Source organism: Schistocerca nitens, chromosome 4 (genome assembly GCF_023898315.1).
Source record: "Schistocerca nitens isolate TAMUIC-IGC-003100 chromosome 4, iqSchNite1.1, whole genome shotgun sequence".
NCBI classification, from domain to species: Eukaryota; Metazoa; Arthropoda; class Insecta; order Orthoptera; family Acrididae; genus Schistocerca; species Schistocerca nitens.
The window spans coordinates 484,735,497-484,751,708 of NC_064617.1; the positions used below are offsets into that span (position 1 = coordinate 484,735,497).

At 44.5% G+C, this 16,212-nt stretch overlaps 1 protein-coding gene across 1 annotated transcript in view; it reads left to right on the forward strand.

Annotated features, from left to right (window-relative positions):
• LOC126251445 (cyclin-dependent kinase 14) overlaps positions 1-16,212 on the forward strand; it is a 525,593-nt gene that overhangs the window by 353,997 nt on the left and 155,384 nt on the right. The gene's annotated exons all lie outside the window — the stretch shown is intronic.

The following is a 16,212-nucleotide window of genomic DNA, read 5'->3' on the forward strand; positions in this document are numbered from 1 at the left end:
AACAAACTCGGTTAACAATATTTCCAGAGTTTACGGGTGTAGAAGAAGATTTAATTTTGTTGCAGGGTAATGTCGCTATCAGTCGTTGTCATAATAATCTCTTGGTGTCCCATCGTCGAAAGCCAAATGAAGGAAGATTTAAGTCGAACGTGGAAGTAGTCAGACATGGATCACTAATACTTCGCATTGATTGGTAGGGAAAATGGATGTTGCCTTCTTTCATGGAACAACCTTGAGGTATTTTGGGGGGGGGGGGGGGGGGGGTACCACTGGAAACCTACAGCAGCGTTGTTGGAGACACCTTACGAGTCGTCTTTCGAAGATGATTTTCATTTCACATGGCATGTGTTTTGAACAAATATAGTTTAGAAAGATAGGAGACACTCTGATGTAGAGCCTTTTATGTTTGGTACATGAAACGTTGTGCTGAAATCCATTGTAGAATATGTCATATAAACAACACAACATAAAGACGATACATTAAACATGTTCCTATCTTCTAGCCACAGAAATGGAACTTCCGGTACGTAGCATCATGCTACAAGCGCGAATAAGTAAGTTATGCATGCCTCCTCGAAAGATAAGCTCTAAAACTAATTAATGAAAATAAAAATTCTTAAGTTAGTGGTCGCAATTATCTGTTGGAGGTTTATGTAGGTATAATGTGCAAGCAGTCGCGTTTTTAATTTCATATAATTTATTGTGCCATTCCCTAGGTTTCAAGCCATTGCAGGCTTATAACGCTACCGGCTACTGCTGAATTAGCAGTACACCGATAATGTTACTCGTGTGAAAGGATACTTACTTTGATGGCGCGTAATGGAAACGTATCGGACAATTGTTGTTTTTCTAAAGATTTCTGTAGAAAGGAAACAGCAGCAGAACAAACGGGAGTTGAACCAGTGTTCTATTAGTAATCAAGTAACCTGTAATTATGTGAAAGAAAATGGTCGGCAGGCCAATTAGACAAAGTCGTACTAATTACTAGCATGATTCATAAAGTAAGTTAGCTATTGGGATTGACTTTACTTGATGTTGAAATTCTGTTTTACTGGTAAGATAAGAGACAGTAGCGTATTTCAACAACCAATGTACGAGTGATTTGAAATGTACTACACAGTAGTAGTATTAATTCGTTTAAGCAGCAACTGGCTCTAAATAACGCTTACAATCTGTATGTTACAGAAGGAAGCTAATGATCATTATATGTAAACTATTTTTAATGATGGAGCGCTACTAACTTGGGCAAGGAGTTCTTTTGTCAGGTTAATTATTGGAAATTACTACCCTTGAAATAATTATCAAGTAATTGTATCTTTCTACTGGTTATTATTTGTGTTCTCCAGGAACATTCACTTTCTTATACTGTTTAGCTCAGATGGGACATGTGGTACGTGAATCTAGTATAACTTGAATAGTTGTAGCTATTTGCTTACTATAGTACACACACTTACAAGAATGACAATTTTACCTCTTGAGTACTGTTTAAATCTGGTTCAGCTATTAGCATGGGGACGCGGAAACTTGTCTATCATTGGACACTGATCTAGGCTGAACATTTATTCACAATACAAGGTTAGAAACACGGTTAACTATATAACATGGAATAAAAAACACAGTTATCTGAATAAGAAGAATCTTTAAACTGTATACTTTAAAACTTCTCTTCGTAATTCTACTTTGATGAAACGTTAACTACCCTTTAAAGAAAATTACATGGAGTATTTAAAAATTTATGCTCACTAAGTTATCATGTACTTCACGGCTCGACTAATGTTATTAACTTTTGTTGAGGAACGTAATTACTTTTCAGTACATTAAAATAGGATTATCAGAATTACCGTAGCGCTTGAGACACGAACCTGTCTAGGTAAAAGACTATGGATAAAAAACGATGGTTCAACACAAACTTATTACTCAAAGAGAAGCCACATAACTGGCCCATGCAGTTATAGAGTATTCAACAGCTAATTTGAGATGAAGGTGGTGGCATTGTCGATCTCCTGTGCTATTAGAAGAGAAAAGGCGGCAAGTTTCAGTTCACAAGATTCACACACTTTGCCTACTTGCCATCGATTGACTCATGCCACAAAAGAGCTTTGCAGTTCGACAGCCAAATCCACCTTCTCTATTCTCGCCAAGCCCGTTTCGTTGCGGAAGGACTTCCCTCCATGTTTTACATGATCACGAACCCTACATGCCCTATGCATAAACCAATAGTACAAGTGAAGTTTTAACTTTTCCATTCTTCTACAGCACGTTACTTTTTAAATTACAGTCCTAGATTAATTACAGCTACATAAATTATCATTGTCCGCGGCTCGTGGTCTTGCGGTAGCGTTCTCGCTTCCCGCGCACAGGGTCCCGGGTTCGATTCCCGGCGGGGTCAGTGATTTTCTTTGCCTCGAGATGACTGGGTGTTGTGTGTCTTTCATCATCATTTCATCCTCATTCACTCGCAAGTCGCCGTAGTGACGTTAAAGAACTTGTGGAGCAGCGGCCGAACCGCCCCGCGAGGGGTCTCCCGGCCACCAATGCCATACGCTCATTATTATTATTAATTATCATCTTCATATCTCTCTCTTTCTCTCTCTCTCTCTCTCTCGCTCTCTCTCTCTCTCTCTCTCTCTCTCTCACACACACACACACACACACACACACACACACACACGCGCGCGCGCGCGCTGAACTGAACTAGGTGCAATCACCACGACACTTTGTCCAGAAAATAATGTTAATAATGTTCCTGTAACATCCATCGGACGATGAGCCTGTAGCAATAGCTCCAGAACTAGTTAATTTACAATTAATCGTATCCAGTTAAGAACGCGACTGCTTGCATATTATACCAATAAGCTTCCAATTTAAAAAGCAGTTGCAGGTCGTCATCCCAAGTGAATATAATGAATTTTCAGTTGTCTGTATTTGTACTGAATATTACTTTTGAAACAGACGTAACTGAGTAGACGTGCGACAGTCGCATCTGCTTCTTATCTGAGTCAGCAAATTTGTTACCCCCTCCTCCCTCCCTCCCTCCCTCCCTCCCTCCCCCCCCCCCCTCTCTCTCTCTCTCTCTCTCTCTCTCTCTCTCTCTCTCTTTCGGAGTCCCTTCACGTAACACACGTTACGCGTTACTCTGCATTTCACGCTCCGCCTGCCGGCACAAAGGACGTCGCCCCGTAGACCATCTTTGAAGTGTCGACAGGCAAAACCGCGGGTACTCAGAGCTGGAGGCGGGGCAAAAAGCGAAGATACGGGCGGGAACTGCAGGTAGCGCTGGGGACGGCCGGCTCCGGTACTAACAGCGGCAGCGGGAGGAGGCTGGAGGCAGGAGGCAGGCGCATTTATCGCGCGAGACCCGCAGCAGAAAGCGAGGAGCGGAGCGCCGGCGGCGGCCGAGGGGGCGCCTAAGATGACTCGGCCGGCAAATCTCGGCGAGAAGGCCCTCCGTAATTAACGCGCGGAAAGCGGCACTCCTCGGGGTCAAGTTAAAAACGAGCGCGAGCCGGCACGGCGCGTCCTGCTTGACGGATGGCACCGGCTCCCGCCGCACGTGCGAGGGTCGCGCCGACCCGTGATTGATAGCCCATTGTGCGGCCCACACCACGCCCCGCACTCCTCTAATAGATTAAACACAGGAGCTCCACTCCCTCCTGGCATCTGTCTCAATCATTTACCTCTAATAGCGTTTGCCGGACGCCACTCGGGAGTGAGGGTAGCGTGCTCCAGCGTCACGCGGAAGCGGGAGCCCACCTTTCTGCTACCGTCACTTCTTTTTACTTTCCGCAGGTGACAGTTGTTGGTGATCCCTGTTGCGGCGAATGTTTTATACATTATTTTCGTTTCACAGGCTCTCAGACTGTAATCTGAATAATTTATGGACTTTTTCATATTTGCCATGTTATTTGGCAGAGAGCATCAATAAGTAAATATTTTGACGGTAAAGTTTACTTTACTCTATACTAATATCAACTGTTTATGCCTATACCAGTTTCACCTGCCTATTGGTTATCAACAGCGTTGCCGGTGCCTGAGTGAGAGCGTGCTAGGAGTCAGCATTTTCATGTCGGTCCTACTAGAGGTCTGGAGTAGAAGCATCGCGAACACGTTCACTCCTAATATGCTCTGGTGTTGTCGGGCAAGAAGTATTTATGAACTGTTGATAGAGAATGGCCACATGAAAACTGGTATAGCAATAAAAGATTGATCAGTCACTGAAACCAGCTTTATACTTAATTTATGGTCTCTTCTAGAATGGACACAAAGAGAAACCGGCGTAGATGTTGTTGTATATATATTTTGAGATATATATTAGTCATCAAAATATTGTTGCAGGACGTGAAGGGCTTCGGTCGGCTTCTCGTGAGTTTTTAATGTGTGATTTCACGAGGACACGCTGAACCATTTGATAGTCTTTGTGTCTTGAAACCATTCACAATGCGACACGTTTTCCTTAATCACCACACTATTTGTCACCGCATGTTTCCGATGACGAGATGGCAGGCCAAGTGCAATATTATCGTAGTCAGATAGTACGATCGGCATTGAAACTACATGGGTTGCCCATAAAGTAATGCACCGCATTTTCTTTTCTCAACCGAAAAGAATGCTACGAATGAGAAATGTTACGTATGTGTTGTTTGAAGTCACAATGAAATGAGAACCCTTAGCTGCTTACAGGCGTTGACATATGTCAACGGGCGGCAGATGAAAATGTGTGCCCCGACCGGGACTCGAGCTCGGGATCTCCTGCTTACATTGCAGACGCTGTATCCATCTGAGCCACCGAGGACACACAGGATATTGCGACTGCAGGGATTTATCTCTGGCACATCTCCTGCGAAACCCACATTCTCAACGGTTTGTCCCGCACTACATTCGTAGTGCCCCCGCCCATTATACTCATTACTCGCGGCGCGTTGCCGATTCCCGTAAGAGTTCGGGCACTATTTGTGCATCCGCACAGAAGAAGAAAATGGTTAAGTGGCCGGTGAGCCTTAACTATATATATACACACACACACACACACTAAGATGCTATCTGTTCTTTCGGACATGTCCGAAGTCAAGGAGACTATGTCGAAAAATGATGTTCTTGTAAGTTTCCTATTTGATTACAATAAAATTTCATAACTACTTTCCGGATAATAAAGACTTACCCTCGTACTATACTCGGCTGACTCCGGAGCGGCAGATGAAGGCAAAATTAAATACATTTGAGCTCGAATAGGACATTACCAACTACCTTTCTTCCCATGCACCATGCGCAACTGGAACAGAAAAGGGTGGCAGTGACAGTGATACACAAAGCCCTCTGCCACACGCTATAAAGTGGATTTCGGAGTATAGATGACAAGTAGAAGCACCCCAAAACGGTCCACATTTCCAATTACATCACCTCGCGCATTATGTTTCTCTTCTACTGGGTCTCGCGTTTTAGTCATTCACAGATTACACTGAGCTGACAAACGTCATGGGATACCTCCTAATACCGTGTCCGACCTTCTTTTGTCCGTCATAGTGCAGCAAGCCGACGTGGCATGGAAGTACCCTGCAGAAATATTGAGCAATGCTACGTTTATAGCCGTCCGTAATTGCGAATGTGTTGTCGGTGCAAGATTTTGTGCTCGAACTGACCTCTCCAATGTGCCCCATAAATGTTTGATGGGATTCATGTCGGGCGATGTGGGTGGGCAAATCATCCGCTCGAATTGTCCAGAATGTTCTTCAAACCAATCGCTAATAATTGTGGCCCGGTGACATGGCGCATTGTCATCCATAAAAAATCCTTCGTTTCCAGAATGAGATTTTCACTCTGCAGCGGAGTGTGCGCTGATATGAAACTTCCTGCCAGGAAGCTTCAATCCTTCGTTGTTTCGGAACATGAAGTCCATGAATGACTGCAAATGGTCTCCAGGTACCCTAAAATAACCATTTCCAGTCAATGATCGGTTTAGTTGGATCAGATTACACAGTCCATTCCATGTAAACATAGCTGGTACTATTATGGAGCCGCTAGCATGCACAGTGCCTTGTAAACAGCTTGGTTCCATGGTGTTGTTGGGACTGTGCCACACTCGAGCCCTACCATCAGCTCTTACCAGCTCAGAGCGCCACTCATCTCTCAAGCCTACGGCTTTCCAGTCATCTAGGGTCCAACCAATGTTGTCACGAGCCCAGGAGAGGTGCTGCAGGCGATGTCGCGCTGTTAGCAGAAGACTCGTGTCGGTTGTTGCAGCCATAGCCCATTACCGCCACATTTTGCCGCAGTGTCCTAAAGGATACGTTCGTCGTATGTCCTACATTGATTTCTGTGTTCATTTCACGCAGTGTTACTTGTCTACGCAAACGCCGCTGTTCTCGGTCGTTCAGTGAAGGCCGTCGAACACTGCGTTGTCCGTGGTGAGAAGTAATGTCTGAAAAGTGGTATTCTCAGCACACTCTTGACACTGTGCATCTGGGACTATCGAATTCCGTAACGATTTCAGACATGGAATGGCCCATGCGTCTAGCTCCAACTGCCATTCCGCGTTCAAAGTCTGTTAATTCCCGTAATGCGGCCGTAATCACGTCGGAAACCTTTTCACGAGAGTCCCCTGAGTACAAATGACAGCTCCGCCAACGCACTGCCGTTTTGTACGTTGTATGCGCGATGCTACCGCCGTCTGTAAGTGTGCTGTCTCATAACTTTTTGTCACCTTAGTCTACTCTCATGCCACAGAAAGTGGAAACTACAGATATGCGATTGCGGTTTACCGTATCGCGCCATTGCTGCTCTCGTTGGTCGAGATCCAATGACTGTTAGCAGAATATGGAATCGGTGGGTTCAGGAGGGTAATACAGAACGCCGTGCTGGATCCCAACGCCCTCGTATCACTAGCATCTTATCCGCATGGCTGTAACGGATCGTGCAACCACGTCTCGATCCCCGAGTCAACAGATGGGGACGTTTGCAAGACAACAACCATCTGCACGAACAGCTCGACGACGTTTGCAGCAGCATGGACTATCAGCTCGGAGACCATGGCTGCGGTTACCCTCCATGCTGCATCACAGACAGGAGCGCCTGCGATGGTGTACTCAACGACGAAGCTGGTTGCACGAATGACAAAACGTCATTTTTTCGGATGGATCAAGGTTCTGTTTACAGCATCATGATGGTCGCATCCGTGCTTGGCGGCATCGCGGTGAACGCACATTGGAAGCGTGTATTCGTCATCGCCATACTGGCGTATCACCCAGCGTGATGGTATGGGGTGCCATTGGTTACACGTCTCGGTCACCTCTTGTTCGCATTGACGGCACTGTGATCAGTGGACGTTACATTTTAGATGTGTTACGACCCGTGGCTCTACCCTTCATTCGATCCCTGCGAAACCCTACATTTGAGCAGGATAACGCACGGCCGCATGTTGCAGGTCCTGTACTGGCCTTTCAGGATACAGAAAATGTTCGTCTACTGCCCTGGCCAGCACATTCTCCAGATCTCTCACCAATTGAAAACGTCTGGTCAATGGTGGCCGAGAAACTGGCTCGTCACAATACGCCAGTCTTGATGAACTGTGGTATCGCGTAGAAGCTGCATGGACAGCTGTACCTGCACACGCCATCAAGGCCGTTATTACGGCCAGAGTTGGTTGTTCTGGGTACTGATTTCTCAGGATCTATGCACCCAAATTGCATGAAAATGTAATCACATGTCAGTTCTAGCATAATATATTTGTCCAATGAATACCCGTTTATCATCTGCATTTCTTCTTGGTGTAGCAATTTTAATGGCCAGTGGTGTAGATAGGAATCCGGTGGCCAGTGTCGCGGTAGGCGGCGCGTTAACGCCCCAGGAAGCGCTAACGAGACGCAGCGCCGGCCAGGTAGACCGCAGGCCGCAGACGCGACAAACGATCCCGCCAGTAAATTGGGCGCGCCGTCTGGCTGGCAGGTGCGAGGATTTAGCGCGGCGCATATTGCTGGCGCAGGAAGGCGCGGGAGGAGCCCCTGTTTTGTTTTAATTAGCTGCCGACACGTCGGCGGACGAGGCGTAATTTGGAGGCAGCGCTATCTGGCGGCCGCGCCGGTAATCCGGCCTCTCCCGCAGATGGATGGCCGGCCTTAGGTGCGCGCCTCCTATTAAAATCACATCGCGCCCCGCCACCGACTAATGCCTGTTTAGAGCCCTGGCCCGCGTCCGTGTTTTAATTATCCCGTCAGCGCCTGCGCCGGCTTCCTCGGCATGGCTACAGGCGCTGCGCATTAACGCCAGATTCGTCAAATCAGCCGCTGTAACTTACAGCAAACAGCACATACGCCGTTACAGTATGTACTGGGCATCAGACACTAATAAAACTTAAATCGCCAGATCCTTCTGTCTGGGATAAATTGAAGTCCACAAGAAATAAACGAGGCAGCAGAAGCAGACCCGTGAAAGTTCCAGAAGGACATAGTCTATCGCTTGATTCAAACGGCTCTGAACACTATGGAACTTAACATCTGAGGTCATCAGTCCCCTAGAACTTAGAACTACTTGAACCTAACTAACCTAAGGACATCGCACACATCCATGCACGAGGTAGGATTCGAACCTGCGACCGTAGCAGTCGCGCGCTTCCGGACTGAAGCGCCTAGAACCGCTCGGCCACACCAGCCGGCTATCACTTGGTAGTAACATGAGCATGCTCAGAGAGTCCCACTCGACGTTAACGTGAACGCGGATGGGAAATCCGACCTCACGAGAGACAGTGCCGTCTGTACAAGGGACGAGCTGTTTACCGTGATCTGCGCTGTCTGAGCGGCCGTTGTCGGCTCTATTTGGTTCCCAAACTACGCAATTTCTTTATGAAAGTGGACGCGCGTAAGGTACCAACAATCGGAAATCAGTAATTCATCACCTATATTTCTAGATCGCGATTGGTTTCGTAATTTCGTTGGAATGGAAGAGAAGATTTTTTCGGGAAGAGCAGATTTTTTCGAAGCTGCTCACCATCACTGAAAAAGAAGATAATTACCGGCAAGATACGAACATGAGCCCATTAACCAAGAGCTAGGTGTATACAGGGCGTTCAAAAAGAGTATCGAATATTTTGAGAGGTGGTAGTAATCAATGAAACAAGAAAAGTAAGTTCAGTAAACATGGGCCCGGAAACACATACTTTTTGAGATACACATGTTTACAGAAAGGCTGCGTGTCGCCGGCCGCGGTGGTCTAGCGGTTCTGGCGCTGCAGTCCGGAACCGCGGGACTGCTACGGTCGCAGGTTCGAATCCTGCCTCGGGCATGGGTGTGTGTGATGTCCTTAGGTTAGTTAGGTTTAAGTAGTTCTAAGTTCTAGGGGACTTATGACCTAAGATGTTCAGTCCCATAGTGCTCAGAGCCATTTTAGAGCTGCGTGTCGCTTGGTTGCGGAAAAGAGCACAGTCGCCGCATTCGCGCGCCGTCATATGTGTCATCAGGGTATTATAATATATTACTGACAGTACTGTACTTACCATTAGGCGGTGTGCAGTCAGTTGTGTGGTTTGAGACGTGTTTTAGGCTGTGTTAGTTTTCGTCGTTTTTATGTGCCTTATTGTACGATACTGTCAACTATGGGTACATATCATGTTGTTTTACTTTCTTCCAAACGCAGATTCGCTTACCTGTTCACTGTTGTTGCGCTGTTTACAAGTAAAGTTAGCAGTGGACGCCTAATACTCGGCAAGTGAAATAGCGGATATGATGTTCTGCTATGGTTTAGCAAATGAACGTAGCCTGCGAGCCTATGGCCTCTACGCTGAAAAATATCCACAGCGCAGAGTTCTCTCTGATAGTTGTTGGGCAGACTTTCCCAGCGTGTGAGGCACACAGGTGCCCTTGCACCTCGGAAGATTGACAGTGGAAGGCCCCACATAGTCCTACACCTGACATGGAGGAGCGTGTGGTACGTTAGGTGGAAGAAATCCCTGGGACCAGTCTGGGACAATCAGCAGCAGCAGAAGGCGTGTCCCGCTCTCTTATCTGGGGGTACTTCATGAACAATTGCTGTACCAATATCGTCTATGGCGTGTTCAGCTCCTAAGGCCACAGTATCGTCATGGTACATGGCAGTTCTGTCAATGATTGCTGCAGAAGTGTGCCGCAGATCCACTGTTCACGTCCAAGATTTTGTTTACCGATGAGGCACGGTTCACAAAAGAAGGTGTTGTGAATTTCCGTAATCAGCATGTTCAGTCAACGTATGGGCACGCGATAGATTAATAGGGTATCAAGGCCATATGTGCTACCACAAAGCGTAACTGGGGCGCATTATCTGGAATTCATCATTAATGTATTGCCTACCTTGTTGTAGTGTGTGCCATTGCAGCAACAAACACAAATATGCTTCATGCATAATGGCACACCAGCATACTTTCGTCAGAATGTGCGAGGACATCTGACGCAGACATTTCAGGACCGCTGGATTAGTGAGAGGATGGGGGGAGGGGTACACCTTGGCATGCTCGCTCCCCAGACCTCAGTGCCCTAGACTTTTGGTTATGGGAACACTTGAAGGAATTTGTCTACGCCACCATTGTCAAGGATGTGCGGGCACTACAGGATCGCGTCTTGAGTGCATCCTGGCGGGTACAACCACCGGATGTATTTCAAACGGTGCGTCATTCCTTACGCCGGAGAGCGGAAGGGTGCTTGTCATGCATGGACGCCACGTTAAACACCTCCTGTAAACGCGTGTTTATTACTGAAAGTACGCATTTCAAGACCCATGTTGTGTATTGAACTTTTCTTGTTTCGACGAGTACAACCACCTCTAAAAGTATTCGACTTCCTGAATGTTTTACAAAGAGCTTCATAATAGCAAAAACTTTCATTCTGTGACTTGTGTTTACTTTCTTATGTGCACTGATACTTACGTTAAGATTTCTGGGCGCTGGGGAGACATACCAGTCGTTGGCGTTTCCAACAAGAACTGCAGCAAATACACTATTTGTAATGCAGGTAATACTTGTATTACTTTAATAAGAAAGACCCAGAGTCGTTTAGAAAAGAAAAGATGAAAAAGAAAATTTTGGCATGAAGTGGACACGAACATGTTACCTTTCGCTTCACAGCTCACGACGCTATCATCTTCGTCACGACTTCAACGTGACAGCGATGCTTCCGTAAGGCATACAATGTCTAAAAAAGTATCTACGTATATCATTATTTGATATTTAATATCCAAACTTCATTAGAAAGATGATCTTTTGAGAGATCATCATTGTGCCGTAGCATTGAAAGGCATACTTTCGTAGAACAAAAGTTATAACACTAAAAACATCAACTATAGTAAGCCTTTGCCTGCCGATAAGTAGCTTCCGGTCATTTTACTATAACGAATTGCAGCTAAAACGAGGCATTTTCGAGAGATCCTTAATTTGCTGATGCATTGGAGCAGCTTATATTCATACCACGCACTATGTGATAAAGAAAACCCTCCAAATACGACGTCTCCTCTCCACGAGGCAAAAATCAGACATGCCATATTTTTTATTTCACGCTGTCCAGTGTAGTGGAACAAGGGATTACACGCAGTGACGTCAGCAGCCTCTCGTCCACGTGCGTTATCACGTCCCATGTGAGGACGGCTTTAGCAAAGCTGTCGATGATGTTCTTGAGTTGGCTCGCCGAAGTGAAACTAACTCCCGCCTGTCCTGTGGTATGTTTACTGTTCTTATCTCCGAACGTCTCTGGTCTCTCCCATCGATGCGTCTTCGTCCATCGATGGCAAAGATTGTAATATCACGCTGTCCTATAGGATGTAATTTCTCGTTTTCTTACAGAACTCTTTCCTGTCCGAAACTGCGTTATAACCGACAATGTACGTCTGTCGGTATGGAGATTTTAAAGTAGGTCAGCATCCATCTGAAAAGTCTACATTCGGAGTTTATCACTACACTTTCAAGTGTCCGAAATACGTACAAGATGTAACATCGTTAAAATACGAGTACAAATATAAAACAATTATTAGTTATTTGGACGACGGAATAAAAATTAAAGTTACATACCATATCAGAGAATTTACGTGGAAGAACTCGTTGAACGAATATATTCGGAAAAAATGGCATACTGTCCACGCAGTTTGATTGATCGATTATGTTCTTTGATTTTACATTTTCACGACGTATCACAAAACGTGGAAAGCTTATGTGGTTGTGTGGTGTAAAATACGAAAAAATAAGATATTTTTGGATTACAGTCAGTACGTTGTTAAAATCTTGAATGGTCTGATATGCAATAAAATACAAGTGGAATTAAGAAACAATTGCAAACGATAGGGATTAACAATCGATGATAAAATATTTTAGTACATTACCAAAACATTACTAAACATTAAAATAATCAACATGATGCCAAGCGTTTCTTGAATAGCAAATAATGGGATAGTCACAGCGGCACATTATGGCCACTTCTAGGCAACCACGGAAAGAAGTGTTAACACGCGTTTAGCCGAGCACAAAAGTAATTCCCGCCAGGGATATGTTGACAAAGCGGCTAAAGTAGAGCACCTTTTCCGAGAGGGAAATCACAAAATAAATTTCATTGAGACGAGAGTGTTAGCAAAGAGAACGCATTCTGATGGGGGCAAGTATAAAGGCATATTATTGTTGTTATTGTAGATTTAAGCCCACTGAGGAGCGCTTGTGGGTATAAAGGCATAGATATTTACAAACGCCAGAATAATATAGCGAAAAAGAAGGTGGTATTATGTTAGATGAATTAAGGATGTCGACTTAGCGGTAACATAATGACGATCGATCACTTTTAATCATGAACTATAACGTCAGAGATGAGCATGCAATGAGCGTCACCTGACGAATCATGGTTCCCTCTAGAATCCTTGATACAGTTGTCGTTTCATCTCCGGAGACGTCTCCACAGTCGAAGATGAACGTTAGGAAACAGTTTCATATATCGACCACGACCTCTCAGCACTGAAATTTTAACGAAGAAATGAAAGTCATTATTATTCAAATGTCACATAAAATTCAATGAAGTGATCTGGAAACAGCCATCAAATTGAATGGTATTCGGAAATTCCCGCCAGGAACTCCTAGGACTTAGAGGCGAATGGGTTCATAATGTTTCACATAGGAACCCATGTCCGGAAACGCCGGACATGCTTCCATTCTACGACGGCTTCAGTTCATATGTTTAACTCATCCAATTCTGCTTGAGGAATTATATTAGGCATGACGCAGTAGGTAACAGTTCAAAAAGAAACATAACTAAACATCCATTTATTACTTGAACACATTTGTTTGTATTAACACTTAAATGTTACGTGTTTACATTATTCCGAAACGAAAAAGAACCCGGCACAGTATACGTACAAAACAGTAATAATGCATTACAACAGCTGCTCGATGTGGCGACCACCAACGTTATCATATGTTCTGGTACACTCTCTCTCCATCCCGCCCGGTGTCTTTAGCTTCAAGTGCAGCGGCCACAACTCTTGCACCAGATCTCCATCTGTCCCTACACGACTCTCGCAGCAACACAGACATTAAGTGACGTTAGGTGACCGTCTGACGTAGTACATCCTGTCCACCCTATTGCTTACCAGAACAGGCAACACTGAGACTTTTCTCTTTCCCTCATCAGACGTGGATGCGTTACATATCTGAATTCAAGTCGTCGTCTAACGGGAACGTTACGTTTCCGGACATCGGTTCCTATTAAAAATATTATATACTTACTCCCCAATACAAGTCCTGGAAGTCTGTAAACTTTGTTTATCCTCAAACTAAAATGAATTATTCAGGTAGACAGTCAAAAAATCTAGCTTTGCGTCATATTTTGAGCAACGGATGGCAGCACTGATATTAAACAAGCATGTAAGTATCGGGCAGAGGCTCTCCCGTCTCTCTCCAGGAATTATAAACTCTTATTGTAGTAGTTTGCCTGCTCCAGTAGTGGAGTACGTCTGTAGACTTTTAGCTCAGAGTCTGAAACTTAAAGTTGTTCAAAAGCAGTAGTTCCATAGATTCTGTCTTAGAGTTGTTAATTAATATCGTTACTTTTGGTTGGTTTAGGTTGGACAGAATAAAGTAGTATCACACAGTAGGATTACGCCTCCCCTTGGCTAGGAGGTAAACCCGCCTTATGTGGGGCTAACTGGCCATACGTGTAGTTAGTAGTAATGAATATCGACCTATTATGCTTTCGAACTTATAACGCAGTATTGGTAATAGGATAAGAAGAGTGTATAGAAGTAGCACAGCCCGTTTTAGTATCTATGTAACGGGCCGTAATGTATCAGTAAATATATTAGTCGTAGTTCGTCGCACGTAAATTTGTTAGTGGACGTTTACACAGCTACTGGATGCAAAAAAACTTCCACAGGTAACATTTTGTGTTGTACTGTATTTCTCCAGGTGACCTACCTGAGCATTCATGCCACTATCGCGGACCTTCGATTTTGCGCGTCAAAACTCAAATCAATAAAAAATAAGCAAAAACGCATCTCTAGGAAGAAACAGTTGGGGAAAATCATGTTAACGCATACATTTCCAATAATCAGTATTCAATTGAAATATCCGACTGATACGACCAAACGATTGTCACGTACCAGAATGTTACGCACCTATCAGAAATTGAACCAAGAGCCTCTATACGATATAAAATTAAAGACGTGCTTGAAGACTTCCAAGAGTATCATTGCATTTCAATGATATCTAGAGATGTAATAGTGGCATAGGCATAAGCCAGATTGCGAGAAACTATCTACTGTACATTCCCATCCGACGACGTGACTGGAGATCTATGAGGCTGTTTTGGAGATACCGAGAAGATTCTGAAAATAGTGTTTCGGCGTTATACGGATCGATTCAAGAAGAGGTTATTGATTTTAATTTCTACATCTTCCGGGCTACGTTTGCTGTTGAGACTTCATAGTTATCAGTAGTAATTCTGGCGGCCAAATATGAATTGTGGCGCCTTCTAGCATCATGTCCATTCTTCATCTAGTGTAAGGCTCGAAACGCACGCTAGAAAATGACACTGAAACTCTGATATCCTACACTAGAATTATTGGTGGGTGTGGCGTACGAGCCAATTTTTTGGGCCGTCTGTCTTTCCTTGGGTTGGGACGGCAATCAGGTGTGCACTGTATGGTTTATCTGTGTGCACTCTAGATAGTAATACCGGAACCATGAATATCATTAGCAGTCTCAGCTGCTCCAGATCTCAACTTGGCCAAACAGCTGTTGGAATGTGTTTCTTGAAGATTTCTTACCGATTTGCACTCTTTACGCTCAGACATTCCATTACCTTTCGGGTGTGCATTTGGGCATTATTAATTCTTGTTCCAATATTTCGACTGATAACCTTTCAGTAATTCTCAAAGTGAGCCGTTTAGAAGCTTTTAAAACCACTTTACACAATACTGTGGAGTAATCGCGCTTGCGTCAGAGATAACACTTTGGTATCAAGAGCATCAGTCAAAGAGATAAAACTTCACGCCTCTAAGAGTAAAACAAAGCAAGCGCAGAGTCGGCGAATCCACAGCGCTTACGAAGTATTTGGGTGATTATTATGAATGGCACGTGTTGGAATGTCAGGCATTGAAGACTTAGAAAAGTATTTTCTTTGAGAGCGCAGGCTTTAAATGAGGAAGCTTGAAACACTCGTCTCGGTTGAGCGGATTTTCTGGTCATTGTATTTCCATAACTTCCTTGACAACTGAATCCCAGTAAGATGAGGCTGTGGCTAGTACCTCAATGTTCTCATGATCCATGGAACGGCGCAGTCGAAATACTGTGTTCAGCCAATGCAGATTTATTGAGCTGTAAAAGGCGGGTGTTCGATGCAACGTATTTTACAGTGCTTATTATTTGTCCTATGTGCCCTTTACCACACTCATAAGGAGTTTCGAATATATTTGCCTTCACAGAAGGGCTGTTATCTTGGCTGGGGGAAGGAAGATCACATCCACTTTATGCTTTTTCATTATTAACACAGTGTTTGAATGAATATTTCCCATGTACGGTAAAAATGACATAGACTTTACACATGTCTCTTCTTGCTCTCCTTTCTATTGGTCTGGCATTTTCACTTCCAGAGCGCTCTTAATATGCTGTTTCGTTCATATATTCTTATGGAATATTTCGCTGAAGTCAGCATCAGACAGCACTTGAACCCTATGTACTAAAGTTGTAAGTACACTTATAGTTTGCGAAGGTGATGGTAGCTGGAAGCC